The 13,500-nt window shown below is 43.5% G+C and overlaps 1 long non-coding RNA gene across 1 annotated transcript in view; it reads right to left on the reverse strand.

The window, feature by feature from the left end:
• Positions 1-1,535: 1,535 nt before the first annotated feature.
• LOC135050719 (uncharacterized) overlaps positions 1,536-13,500 on the reverse strand; it is a 38,865-nt gene continuing 26,900 nt past the window's right edge. Inside the window, exon 3 of the long non-coding RNA XR_010241763.1 lies at positions 1,536-2,125. This is a non-coding gene — a long non-coding RNA (uncharacterized LOC135050719). The remainder of the gene's footprint in view (positions 2,126-13,500) is intronic.

The following is a 13,500-nucleotide window of genomic DNA, read 5'->3' on the forward strand; positions in this document are numbered from 1 at the left end:
ATGGGGACTCTTGCCTGCCGCAATGTGGTGGCCGTGATCTGTTGGTGCATGGTCAAAAACTGGGGTGTAAGGTAGTCTCTTCAGATGAGGCCACTCCCATTTTAATGAGGCCACGCCCCTTGTTGGGAGCATGCACCGTGCACGTTTTTTATATATTTAGGGTGGGGGGGGGGCACATTTTTTTTAATGTCAATGTGGGGGGGAAGGGGCACATTTTTACATCTTGCCAAATTGTCTAGAAAGAGTCCTGAGTATATTACACACTGTATGTTCTCGGTTCTTGCACTGTGACTAGTGGACGTTACAGAAATGTTTTAACCATAGAACTGTTAGGGATTTAAGTAAAGAATGTTGTCTTTTAGCTTGTTTGTCACACTTGCAGAATTGATAAATGTATGGTAACACAATTGCAAACTAACATGTTTAAGATAGAGGGGAACCAGAATTGTTTATGTTTATCTGCTTACTGTAAAGTGAAACACTATAAAATTTTGATAACTAAGTTCGACAAGAGAGATACCGTAAATACATGTCATTAAGATATTATGCGGGTATTAAAAAATACTCTATGAAATAGCGCATACAACTGGTCAGAGATGAGTAAATGATTGTTTGTTTTATGCCAGTGATAAAATACGACAGTTACCCTTTTTTTCTGGAAAAAGCTACTTCCATTATTTGTACGCTAAATCATATTGTATACTATATATAATATATTATTTGTATACTATATATATTATATTATTTACCAATCGCACCTAAATATTAATATTATGTAAACATCTCCGTACTTAATGGTGGAAAAAACACTGATTTGTTATTGTTTTAAACTCAAGTAAAATCATATAAAGTGTATGGGAATGGAACCTATTTGGTCCAATGAGCCTAAACCGACTTGAACTTGCTCCTGATGATGAAGGCATCTTTTAATTTCTGACAACCAAATATTGGATGTATATGGGTATAAATAGTAATACAGTATTATTGTTTACCTACTGTTAAAAAGGAAACACCCAAAGCCCTTGAATAAATCTATCTTATATAGCATAAGAGTTTATTAACATATATGATAATTTGCACTAAGAAAAATACATATATACACCATAAAAATAGTAGATACATTATTCTAGAAAATCTAAAAAGCACTACAGATTAGAGGCTGGTAATCGTTAAATAAATCCAGCCTGTGTGAATGTCAATGTAATAACACAGGGTTTTAATGTATATCCCAGCAATGAGTACCTGAATGTGAAAGGTATTCCTTACAATGGTTGGGATTGATTTGCTGGCGGTGGGGATGCCGGCGGTCAGAATACCGACTGCAGTGTCCACATAGTTAAAATCACAACAGAGGAAGGTAAATTTACTTACGTTCCCCACCTGATCCCGTAACCCTCCCTATCCGTATCCTATACCTAACCCTCCCCTACCCGCAGCCTAACCCTAACCCTCCCCGGGGGTGCCTAAACCTAACCCCCCTTTCCCTGCAGCCTAAACCTAAACCCCCCGAGACGCAGTCTAACCCTAACCCTCCCCACACAGCCTAAACCTAACCTACCCCCGCCGCGGCCTACCTCTCCGACGTGGCGAGGATGAGCATTCGGGATCTTGGCTGAAGGGATTCCGCCACCGGGCTGGAGACCCTATTCGGGATGCTGGTGTCAGCATTCCAAACAGAGTAGGGATTCCTGCATTGGTATTCTGACTGCCAGGATGCCGAATGCCGGAATCCTGACTGGATCCCCTTGCAATGCGGCAATGTCCCACCTGCTTTCTTATCCAAATCTTTCTCCAACAGAAAGTGATGACAGCATCTTAAGTAACGTGAATCCAATTCTAAGTGCTATTAGTGAGTATTTACGTCCCACGATGAAAATAACATGCATGAATTTGCAATCCTTACTGAATTAGGCCCTAAGTCCATTAGAGCAATGTAGGTCAGGGCCCATAAGACATAGTAGTTACCACAATTGTACCGCTGGAGTTATGATCATGTCTTTGCATCCACACAGTTCTGGTGTGGTAGATCCTTTCTATGTATACGGTGTCAACAGCTCAATTCAGCTGGTAGGCAGTAGGGATTTAGGTAGAACAAAATGTCTAGGCCAGCCAATAAATAGTGAAGCTGTGAAAGAAAGATATTATCTTGTTAAACTATACACATACAGTCCCTTTCCAGTGCCTGCAAGTCACAGTATAAATCCAAATTTCTAAATTGTTGTTTAACTACAGTGAGTACTATATTTTGAGGCAGGATTCTCCTATATTATTAGGTATTTTCACCTTACATAAGGATCACACCAAGGTGATATTTATAAGCTCATTGACTGACATTTCACAATATACTCGTAACTGCACTATTCCATTGTGGTGAGATGTTTATATCTTGCCACAATGGAATTAATCCTGTACCTGTGTAGCTGTGTTATAATAGCATTTGTGTATTGTGAAAACTCTGTCTTTAGGAATGGATCACATTATTATATCTTAGGGAGCTCTCCTTTCTGACTGTACAAATTATTCATATAATATTTGTGCTATGGCTCATCACCGACCTGAGAAATTATTTCTGAAACTGTTTTTGATTAAACTTACCATTATCCTCCTTACCCCCTTACGTAAAGCAGGGTTATTGATTGTGTATGTGGATATTTGTTTGATTTACTATACATGTATATTTTATTCATTAGCTATTATATTTTACTTTACTATAGCATTCTACTATGGATGCCATTTTAATGTATATCATTATAAGCTAAGTTTTAGATATATTTTGGGTAGGATGCCCCACAAAAGTACTTTTTTTATTTTTTAATCTAACTTGTATCACAGATGTTGGGTGGCTAAGTGACAGACCTTTACCCTGTAATGTTCTTCCCGTACCGTGTCCTATAGTACCGTGTTCAGAGAAGTAGGATGGATTGATACAAAACAGGAGTGACTCAGCAATTCCAACAGGATGTCTTTTGATTGAACTGCAATAAACTCTGGATCAAAGATGATGATTTGTTGATTGACATTAATTTTAAATAATCACATAAACAAAAATTGGTTATAAAAATAAACAAACAAAGAGAAGACAATTGGCTACAGTTCACACCACAAAGGAGCATTCAATATGCAAAAGACAATTAATTGGAATCACAAAATAATGGCAGAATATCATTGGAATCACAGATGAACACATTAATTAGAATCACAAATGTTGGCATGGGATAATTGGAATCACATAATGTGGTGATGAGGAGAATGATGAAAAATTAAATTAGCGATAACCAACACTAATGCTCTAGCTTTCCCTAGCCAAGGTATGACAATCTTCACAGGCAATTAACGTTGGAGCTCTGATTAAAACCTGCTGTGCAGAGAGAAAGATAAACCTTTTTCTTGCTCACTCTTTAAAGGAAAATTGTTGTGTTTAGTGATTAAAACATAACTTTTATTTGAACTTTTTAAATGTAAATCCCCTACAATGCATACACCAATCTGGTGTACATAATGAAACAACACAAAAATTGATTTGTGAAAATATCACTATCTAGTGTCACAACTGTGATGATGATGCTGCTTAATAATAATAATAATAATGCTTGAAGGTCAGTGCCTTAAGTTTTATAGTCCATTAGACAGATGTATAATTTGCAACAAGAGCCTGTCTTAAGTCCTCAACCATGCCGCATAACATGGCATAAAACTCAAACACATGCCAACGAGCATGAATAACTTTACAGCAACTGCTGAACAACAACTTAATACGTGATAACTTGTGCCAGAAGAAAAGATAATATGCAGGAAAAAGGAGCACTGGAAGGGTGCCCAGCATCCTCTACGGACTACGAGAAAAGGATTTACCGGTAGGTATATAAAATCCTATTTTCTTTAACGTCCTAGAGGATGCTGGGGTCCATTTAGTACCATGGGAATGTACCAAAGCTCCCAGTATGGGTGGGAGAGTGCGGATATTCCTGCAGAATTGATTGAATTTTAGGTCATCAGCGGCCAAGGTGTCAAACTTGTAGAACTTGGCAAACGTGTTTGCCCCTGACCAAGTAGCTGCTCGGCAAAGCTGTAGAGCCGAGACACCCCGGGCAGCCGCCCAGGAAGAACCCACTTTCCTGGTAGAGTGGGCCTTAACTGAATTCAGTACCGGCAATACTGCTGTGGAATAAGCATACTGAATCGTACATCTGATCCATCGTGCAATTGTCTGCTTAGAAGCAGGACACCCAATCTTGTTGGGATCATACAGGATAAACAATGCTTCTGTTTTCCTAATACAAGCTGTACTCGTAAAGTAAATCTTCAAAGCTCTGACCACGTCTAAGAACTTTGAAGGAGCAGAGGTGTCATTAGCCACTGGCACCACAATAGGTTGGTTAATATGGAATGAAGACACAACCTTTGGAAGAAAGTGCTGATGAGTACTCAATTAAGCCCTATCTTCATGAAAGATCAAATAGGGGCTCTTGTGAGACAAGGCCCCCAACTCAGACACCCGCCTCACGAATGCCAAGGCCAACAGCATGACCACTTTCCAAGTGAGAAACTTTAACTCAACCTCTTGCGGAGGCTCAAAACAATCCAATTGACGGAACTGCAACACCACGTTAAGTTCCCATGGTGCCGTAGGAGGCACGAATGGTGGTTGAATGTGCAGAACGCCCTTCAGGAACATCTGAACTTCAGGAAGGGAGGCCAATTGTTTCTGAAAGAAAATAGACAAGGCCAAAATTTGGACCTTGATAGACCCCTATCTTAAGCCTGCATCCACACCAGCCTGTAGAAATTGGAGAAGACGTCCTAATTGAAACTCCACTGTTGGAGAATTCCTGGATTTACACCAAGCTACATATTTTCTCCAAATACGATGGTAATGTCTAGACGTTACCTCTTTCCTGGCCTGAATAAGTGTGGGAATGACCTTGTTGGGAATGTCCTTTCGGGCTAGGATCTGGCGCTCAACAGCCATGCCATCAAACGTAGCCGCGGTAAGTCTTGATAAAGAAATGGCCCCTGCAGAAGCAGGTCCTCGTGAAGAGGAAGAGACCGAGGATCTTCTATCAGTAACTCCTGAAGATCTGGATACCAAGCTCTCCTTGGCAAGTCTGGGGCAATGAGGATCACCCGAACCGTTGCTCTTATGATCTTGAGAATCTATGGTATTACCGGAAGTGGAGGGAACACATACACCGACTGGAACACCCACTGGGTTATCAATGCATCCACTGCTATTGCTTGTGGGTCTCTCGATCTTGAACAATATTTCTGAAGCTTCTTGTTCAGATGAAATGCCATCATGTCTACTTGAGGAATGCCCCAACGATTTGCTACCTCCGCAAAGACCTCTTGGTGGAGGCCCCATTCTTCTGGGTGGAGATCGTGTCTGCTGAGGAAGTCCGCTTCCCAGTTGTCCACTCCCGGAATGAAGATTGCTGACAGAGCTTGTGCATGTCTTTCTGCCCAGAGGAGTATTCTTGTTACCTCTGCCATTGCCGCTCTGCTTTTTGTTCCACCATGACGGTTTATGTAAGCCACTGCTGTTACATTGTCTGACTGGATCTTGAAAAAGATGCGCCGCTTGTAGAAGACCGTTGTAAAATGACTCTCAACTCCAGAATGTTTATGTGAAGAAGTGTTTCTTGACTTGACCATCTTCCTTGGAAGCTTTCCCCTTGCGTGACTGCTCCCCAACCTCAGAGACTTGCATCCGTGGTTACTAGGATCCAGGCTTGAATCCCGAACCTGCATCCCTCTAGGAGGTGAGAACTGTCTAGCCACCACAGGAGCGAAATTCTGGCTTTCGTTAACAGGATTTTTCTCTGGTGCATGTGTAGATGCGATCCGGACCATTTGTCCAGTAGATCCCACTGGAACACGCTCGCATGGATCGGCCATACAGTAGAGCCTCGTAAGACGCTACCCTCTTCCCCAGCAGGCGGATGCACTGATGAATCGACACACATGCTGGTTTCAAAATTTGTTTGACCATTGTCTGGATTTCCAGAACCTTTTCCACCGGTATAAATACTTTATGTACCTCGGTGTCCAGTATCATTCCCAGAAAGTCGGTTACAACTGTGATTTTGGAAAGTTTATGATCCAACCATGTTTTTGAAGTACTGTCAGGGATAGTGCAATGCTCAGCACTAACTTTTCCCTGGATCTCGCTTTTATTAGGAGATTGTCCAGGTAAGGAATTATGTTGACTCCTTTCTTGTGAAGGAGAACCATCATCTCTGCCATCACCTTGGTGAACACTCTCGGTGCTGTGGAGAGCCCGAATGGCATTGTCTGGAACTAATAGTGACAGTCCTGAAACGCAAACCTCAGGTATGCTTGATGTGGAGGGTAAATGGGAACATGCAGATAAGCATCCTTGATGTCCACCGACACCACAAATTCCTTCTCCTCCAAACTGGAGATCACTGCTCTTAGAATTTGAATCTTTTTAGATAAAGATTCAATGATTTTAGGTATAAAATCGGTCTGACTGAGCCATCCGGCTTCGGTACTACAAACAGGCTTGAATAAAATCCCTTTCCTCGTTGTAGCAATGGGACTAAGGTGATTACCTCGTCCTGACGTAATTTTTGTATTGTTTCCGTTATTTTCTGTCTGTCTTGTACAGAAGCTGGTAAGGCTGATTTGAAAAATCTGCATGGGGGAAGATCCTGAAACTCCAACTTGTAACCTTGAGATACTATTTGCAATATCCAGGGATCCAGCTCTGATTGTATCCAGATCTGGCTGAAGAGTTTCAGACGCGCCCCACCTGAGCAAACTCCCGCAGGGGAGCCCCAGCGTCATGCTGTGGTTTTTGCAGAAGCAATGGCTGACTTCTGCTCCTAAGATCCTGAGGCTGCTGAAAGTTTCTTACCTCTTTCCCGCCCTCTCCCTGCGAAGAAGGGGGTACCCTTGGCCTTTTTGTACTTGTTAGGCCGAAAGGACTGCATCGGATGAGCAGAGTATGTCTTTAATGCAGGTGCTGCTGCATAAGGAAAAAAAGCTGACTTACCTAAGGTAACTGTTGAAATCCAGGTATCCAGCTCGTCCCCAAAAAGCGCCTCACCCTTATAGGGGAGAGCTTCAATATTCTTTTTAGATTCTGAATCTGCATTCCACTGGTGAATCCACAGTGCTCTGCGAGCCGAAACCGCCATAGCTGAGGATTTTGAACAGAATAAACCAATATCCTTCATGGCTTCCACCATGTAACCTGCAGAATCCTTTATGTGACCAAGAGTTAAGACCACATTATCCCTATCAACTGTGTCTAGATCATCTAGCAAGTTTTCTGACCATTTTACAATAGCATTTCCCACCCAGGAGCATGCAATGGTGGGCCTGAGTCCTGCTCCATTAGCCATATAAAGGGATTTTAAAGTTGTCTCCATTTTACGGTCAGCCGGCTCCTTTAAGGAAGCCGACCCAGGGACAGGTAGAATAATTTTCTTAGACAACCTGGACATGGAGGTGTCTACCATGGGGGGTGTTTCCCATCTCTTCCTATCCTTTTCAGGGAAAGGATACGCCAAACGTATTCTTCTAGGAATATGAAATTTCTTTTCTGGGTTAGCCCAGGATTTTTCAAAGAATGTATTCAATTCCTTTGAAGGAGGAAAAGTTACCACAGATTGGAGATGTGCACTGGAAATTTTTTGAGTTTTGTGTTTTGGATTCGGACGCGTTTTTGCAAAACCTCCCTTAAAAATTTTTGTCGGATTCGGGTGTGTTTTGGATTCGGGTGTTTTGTTTTTTTTAAAAACCCTCAAAAACAGCTTAAATCATAGAATTTGTGGGTAATTTTGATCCCATGGTATTATTAACCTCAATAACCATAATTTCCACTCATTTCCAGTCTATTCTGAACACCTCACACCTCACAATATTATTTTTAGTCCTAAAATTTGCACCGAGATCGTTGGATGACTAAGCTAAGCGACCCAAGTGGGCGGCACAAACACCTGGCCCATCTAGGAGTGGCACTAATGGCGGAAAACGGGCACACGTCTAACAGCGCACTGATTATACTGAGAACTGATTATACTGATCAATCACTGATTATACTGAACACTGATTATACTGAGCACTGATGATACTACAGAGAACTGACACTGAGCAGCGAGAACAGCACTGGACTATTGTACTGTAATATACTGGTCACCACAATGCAGCACTGACACTGAGCACAGATATTAATCACTGATCAGGATACTAGAAGTGACACAGAGCTGCAAGATACAGCAATGGCCTACTGTACTGTACTACTATATACTGGTGGTCACCACAATGCTGCATTGTACTACTATATACTGGTCACAACAATGTAGCAGACATTGAGCACTGATCAGGATACTAGAACTGAGTCTGACACAGAGCTGCAAGATACAGCAATGGCCTACTGTACTGTACTATTATAATATACTGGTGGTCACCACAATGCAGCACACTGAGCACAGATATTACCAGGTGTATCTCACACATCGCTCAGTACAGTTTACAGGATGTATAATCACCAGGTGTATAACACACATCGCACAGTACAGTATACAGGGTGTATAATTAATTACCAGGTGTATCACACACATCGCACAGTACAGTATATAGGGTGTATAATCCCCAGGTGTATCTCACACATTGCTCAGTACAGTATATAGGGTGTATAATCCCCAGGTGTATCTCACACATCGCTCAGTACAGATTACAGGATGTATAATCACCAGGTGTATAACACACGTCGCACAGTACAGTATACAGGGTGTATAATTAATTACCAGGTGTATCACACACATCGCACAGTACAGTATATAGGGTGTATAATCCCCAGGTGTATCTCACACATCACACAGTACAGTATATAGGGTGTATAATCCCCAGGTGTATCTCACACATCGCTCAGTACAGTATACAGGGTGTATAATCACCAGGTGTATCACAAATGTTGCACAGTACAGTATAAAGGGTGTATAATCACCAGGTGTATCACACACGCCGCACAGTACAGTATACAGGGTGTATAATCCCCAGGTGTATCTCACACATTGCTCAGTACAGATTACAGGATGTATAAAATCACCAGGTGTATAACACATGTCGCACAGTACAGTATACATACTGGTCACTACAATGCAGCAGATATTGAACACTGATCAGTATACTAGACGTGACACAGAGCTGCAAGATACAGCAATGGCCTACTGTACTGTATTATATGCATACTGCTGGTCACCAAAATGCTGCACTATCCTACTATATACTGCTCACAACAATGCAGCACAGATATGGATAGTATACTTGACACAGCTGCAATATACAGCAATGGCCTACTGTACTGTACTACTGTTTATGTATACTGCTGGTCACCAAAATGCTGCACTGTACTACTATATACTGCTCACAATAATGCAGCACAGATATGGATAGTATACTTGACACAGAGCTGCAAGATACAGCAATGGCCTACTGTACTGTACTACTATAATTATATACTGGTGGTCCCCACAATGCAGCACACGGAGCACAGATATTTGCAGCACACTGAGCACAGATATGGAGCGTTTTCAGGCAGAGAACGTAGATATTTTCAGCACACTGAGCACAGATATTTGCAGCACACTGAGCACAGATATTTGCAGCACACTGAGCACAGATACGGAGCTTTTCAGGGAGAGAGCGCAGCCACGTCCTCTCCGTTCAATCTCCAATGCACGAGTGAAAATGGCGGCGACGCATGGCTCTTTATATAGAATACGAATCTTGCGAGAATCCGACAGCGGGATGATGACGTTCGGGCGCATTCGAGTTAACCGAGCAAGGCGGGAAGATCCAAGGCTGCCTCGGACCCGTGTAAAATAGGTGAAGTTCGGGGGGGTTCGGATCTCAACGAACCGAACCCACTCATCTCTACCACAGATTTCTTATTTAAATTAAAATAAGTCTATTCCTCTGGTTCAGGTGTTGCCTCTGTAATCTCTTACGGGTGGTATTCATGTGACCGTATTCATGTTTTTTTGTGTGGTTTTTTTATTGGTAATAGCATATCTATTTATATTAGAAGGGATTAGGTACTTGGTTTGTCTATTTTGGAGGCACAAGTATTATTTATATATTTTTAAAAATATATATATATATATATTTTTTTTTTAATGGAATGGTAAAAATCAGAAAAAAAATTGCGTGGGGTCCCCCCTCCTAAGCATAACCAGCCTCGGGCTCTTCGAGCCGGTCCTGGTTCTAAAAATCCGGGGGGAAAACTGACAGGGGATCCCCCGTATTTTTAAAACCAGCACCGGGCTCTGCGCCTGGTGCTGGTGCAAAAATTATGGGGGAAAAAAGCGTAGGGGTCCCCCGTATTTTTTACACCAGCACCGGGCTCCACTAGCTGGACAGATAATGCCACAGTCGGGGGTCACTTTTATACAGCGCCCTGCGGCCATGGCATTAAATACCCAACTAGTCACCCCTGGCCGGGGTACCCTGGAGGAGTGGGGACCCCTTCAATCAAGGGGTCCCATCCCAGCCACCCAAGGGCCAGGGGTGAAGCCCGAGGCTGTCCCCCCCATCCAAGGGCTGCGGATGGGGGGCTGATAGCCTTTTGAAAAATGAAAGAATATTGTTTTTCCAGTAGTACTACAAGTCCCAGCAAGCCTCCCCCACAAGCTGGTACTTGGAGAACCACAAGTACCAGCATGCGAGAGAAAAACAGGCCCGCTGGTTCCTGTAGTTCTACTGGGAAAAAAATACCCAAATAAAAACAGGACATGCACACCGTGAGAGTAAAACTTTATTTCACACATGTCGACACACACATACTTACCTATGTTCACACGCCGACCTCTGTCCACTTGTCCAAGTAGAATCCACGGTGTACCTGTGAATAAAATTATACTCACCTGATCCAGTGTCCTGGTCTTTTATTATAATCCACGTACTTGGCGGGGAAAAAAACGAACACCCGGACCACACGGACTGAAAGGGGTCCCATGTTTACACATGGGACCCCTCTCCCCGAATGCAGAGACCCCCCGTGACTCCTGTCACAGAAAGGTCCCTTCAGCCAATCAGGAAGCGCCACTTTGTGGCACTCTCCTGATTGGCTGTATGCGCGTCTGAGCTCCCTCCATTAGTTTCAATGGTGGGAACTTTGCGGTCAGCGGTGGGGTTACCTGCGGTCAGCCGCTGACCGCGGGTGACCTCACCGCTGACCGCAAAGTTCCCACCATTGAAAGTAATGGAGGGGGCTGTGCAATGCGCGTCTGAGCTCAGATGCGCAGAGCCAATCAGGTGAGTGCCACGAAGTGGCGCTTCCTGATTGGCTGAAGGGACCTTTCTGTGACAGGAGTCATGGGGAGTCTCTGCATTCGGGGAAAGGGGTCCCATGTGTAAACACCTGATTGGCTCTGCGCAAGTGGCGCTTCCTGATTGGCTGAAGGGACCTTTCTGTGACAGCAGTCACGGGGGGTCTCTGCATTCGGGGAAAGGGGTCCCATGTGTAAACATGGGACCCCTTTCAGTCCGCCTGGTCCGGATGTTCAGTTTTTTTTTTTGCCAAGTACGTGGATTATAATAAATGACCAGGACACTGGATCAGGTGAGTATAATTTTATTCACAGGTACCCCGGATCGTCGGCGACATTGGAGACGTGGCAGTCGGCGGGTCAACATAGGTAAGTATGTATGTGTTGGCATGTATGAAATAAACTTTTACTTTCACGGTGTCTGTGTCCTGTTTTTATTTGGGTATTTTTTCCCAGTAGAACTACAGATACCAGCAGGCCTGTTTTTCTCCCGCATGCTGGTACTTGTGGTTCTCCAAGTACCAGCTTGCGGTGGAGGCTTGCTGGGACTTGTAGTACTACTGGAAAAAACAATATTCTTTCATTTTTCAAAAGGCTATCAGCACCCTATCCGCAGCCCTTGGATGGGGGGGACAGCCTCGGGCTTCACCCCTGGCCCTTGGGTGGCTGGAGGGGGGGACCCCTTGATTGAAGGGGTCCCCACTCCTCCAGGGTACCCCGGCCAGGGGTGACTAGTTGCGTATTTAATGCCACGGCCGCAGGGTGCTGTATAAAAGTGACCCCCGGCTGTGGCATTATCTACCCAGCTAGTGGAGCCCGATGCTGGTGTAAAAAATACGGGGTACCCCTACTCTTTTTGTCCCTCGTATTTTTTGCACCAGCGCCAGGCGCAGAACCCGGTGCTGGTTTTAAAAATACGGGGGATCCCCTGTCAGTTTTTTCCCCGGATTTTTAGAACCAGGACCGGCTCGAAGAGCCCGAGGCTGGTTATGCTTAGGAGGGGGGACCCCACGCAATTTTTTTTCGTGTATTTTATAGTTTTTTCCCGTTTTTTAACATTTTTTAAAATCTAATCAAAATCCGTCAAACCGGCCATTTTTCGACAGCGGGACTGTCGAATCCGTTTTTTATTGAATATGTTGAATTCCAGCACCCACCTGCCGGAATTCGACGGTCGAATTGTGTCGAATTAAAAAACGGGCGAAAAATTGCCGCGATTCGCCGGCAATTGCATATACCCCTTAAAGTGCCAAAGGCTCCTGTAGACCCGTCTATACCCCATGGTACTAAATGGACCCCAGCATCCTCTAGGACGTTAGAGAAAATGTGTTTGCAATGAGACAGAATATTGGGGGGGGGGGAAAGTGAAGGAAAATAGGAAAAATTGATTTATAAAAAGTGGTGAATCTGCTTTCAACATTAGACCGGATGGTTAGGTACCCAAAACTTACTACACTGGGTATTACCTGGGGGTCCTTCTCCAGGTACTGACCCAGCTCAACACTTTTTAGCTTCCAAGATTGAATAAGATTGGGAAATTTGAGTGTAGTTTGGTAGTAGCTTACTTGATGCTCTTCCTGAATCGTTGATGAGAATTCACAGAAAGTCGCTGGAAGAGGGTAGGTGGGTAACTGGGTGGTATCAAAGGTTATGGAAAAATGAGGGGGATCTGCTTTTGGTGTTAGGCAGTAAAACTCATGTCAGTTGAGCTTCTAGAGAGAGACTTCTCTGCAGCAGTTTTTAATTTTATGCCCTATAATAATGCCCTAGTCCATTTTCTGAACCACAGTAGAGCCTTATTTAATGTTATGCCCCATAGTAGTGCCCTAATTTCTTTTATGAATCTTAGTAGTGCTTAAGTTCACCCTATGTATGTCACATTTTAGAGCTGACAGTACACATTATGCCGCACAGTACCCCCAATTTGCATTATGATATATAGTGTTCCACGTTCATATTGTGCCTCATTACAGTGCCCCGGTTCATATTAAATCACATTAAAATGCCATACAGTTCATTTTATACCACACTACAATGAGCAGGTCCAGGGGCATACCTACTGTAGATATATTGCAGGACCCAAGGAAAAAGTTTGAAAGGACCCCTACGTACCACCCAATGGCAAAAAATGTATATAACACATGTAACTTTAAAAGGGAAGGTGGGCCCCTCTCGGCTCTGGGCCCCATAGCAGCTGCACTGC

The sequence above is a fragment of the Pseudophryne corroboree genome, chromosome 2, assembly GCF_028390025.1.
Source record: "Pseudophryne corroboree isolate aPseCor3 chromosome 2, aPseCor3.hap2, whole genome shotgun sequence".
Classification (NCBI taxonomy): Eukaryota; Metazoa; Chordata; class Amphibia; order Anura; family Myobatrachidae; genus Pseudophryne; species Pseudophryne corroboree.